Source organism: Microtus ochrogaster, unplaced genomic scaffold (assembly GCF_000317375.1).
Source record: "Microtus ochrogaster isolate Prairie Vole_2 unplaced genomic scaffold, MicOch1.0 UNK31, whole genome shotgun sequence".
Taxonomy (NCBI): Eukaryota; Metazoa; Chordata; class Mammalia; order Rodentia; family Cricetidae; genus Microtus; species Microtus ochrogaster.
This window is the reverse complement of record NW_004949129.1, coordinates 4251607-4252302: the sequence shown is the minus strand read 5'-3', so window position 1 is coordinate 4252302 and position 696 is coordinate 4251607.

Below are 696 nucleotides of genomic sequence, written 5' to 3'. Positions count from 1 at the left end.
GGGATCCTCCTGCCTCAGATTCTGTAGTAGCCTAGACCCTAGCCACCACTCCCAGCTTGACAATGTGTTTTAAGATAGAGCTAGTTCCAGGACAGGCTCCAAAATCACAGAGAAACCCTGTCTCGAAAAACCAAAAAAAAAAAAAAAAAAAAAAAAAGATATTTAGATAACATCAAAATTGGAAGCAACTTATTTGTCCAATAGTAAGAAAAGGGTTGGTTTACTTTAGGCACATTCCTTCTATAGAATGTTTCATAGCCATTAAAAGCCAGGAATATGCTGGCCATTAAGATGGCTCAGCAGGTTAAGTGTGTGTCACCAAAAGCCTACCTGAGTTTGAATCCAAACTCATGTCTAGAGACATGCAAATTTTGCCAATATAAGTGGGCCTTTGCCTTTATGGTGTGACATTAAATGGGCAGAAAGAAGCCATAAAAATAGTTAATATAATGTCAGAATAATTACAATTTAAGAATTAAAGAGAATTAATAGCCAAGGCAAAGTTGCTTTGTTAGAGTAGGCAAGCCACAGATGGTGTCTACCCTCCTTTTTCTGTTGGTTTTTTTTTTTTTGGTTTTTTGAGACAGAGTTTAGCTTTGGTGACAGTCCCGGAACTAGCTCTTGTAGACCAGGCTGGCCTCGAACTCACAGAGATCCGCCTGCCTCTGCCTCCCGAGTGCTGGGATTAAAGGCGTG